Here is an 830-nt window from a genome sequence, read left to right on the forward strand (position 1 = left end):
TATATATATATATATATACACGTCTACACACATAGACATATATTCACACAAGGATACACATGCACAAACACGTACACGCACACACACGCACACTCAATGCATTACGGAAAAGAACAGACATAAAACTAATCGTGTAGGTGGCAAACTAGACAGCGAAGCTGAGAAGTCTGATGAAGGTGACGATGAGAAGGAAGATAAAGAAGGGAAACAAAGATGAAAGAGAAGAGAAGTTAGCGTGAAGCGAGGGTTTGTATGAATGTGTATTGCGTTGACATTCAGATGACTAATTACCGAGCTAAATAGAAACTCAAATACGCCATTTTCCGCAGAGATATTCTCTCTGTCTCGTACACTCCCAGAAGCTCACTCGCATGCACATTCGCCCATAAACACATGGAGATCCGCACATACTTATACTAACACAACCAGAACAAACGAACACACAAGATCACGAACACATGCAAGTACACACTCATACATATACGAAACGCACACATACATGGAAAACAGGCATAGACACACTGACACATTTATAGTTATATTCATTTCTACTTAAATGCTTATATATATATATATAAATATATATATCCAATGGATATATATATCTAAATCCAATGGACCAGTCACTGGATAAGTTTGGCACAGAAATGTTAACATAGAGTGGTGAATAAATCGATATATCGAATTTGAAGTCTCTGTCTCTTTTGAATATGAAAATTTAAAAGTTTAAAAACCTTATGATATAAATATAAACTGTGAGAACGACCCTTAAGGAATCTAATTAATGATCTCCTAAGGTAAGTTCTTATGCTATATTGGTAACGGTTGCT

Source organism: Octopus bimaculoides, chromosome 27, assembly GCF_001194135.2.
Source record: "Octopus bimaculoides isolate UCB-OBI-ISO-001 chromosome 27, ASM119413v2, whole genome shotgun sequence".
Lineage (NCBI taxonomy): Eukaryota > Metazoa > Mollusca > Cephalopoda > Octopoda > Octopodidae > Octopus > Octopus bimaculoides.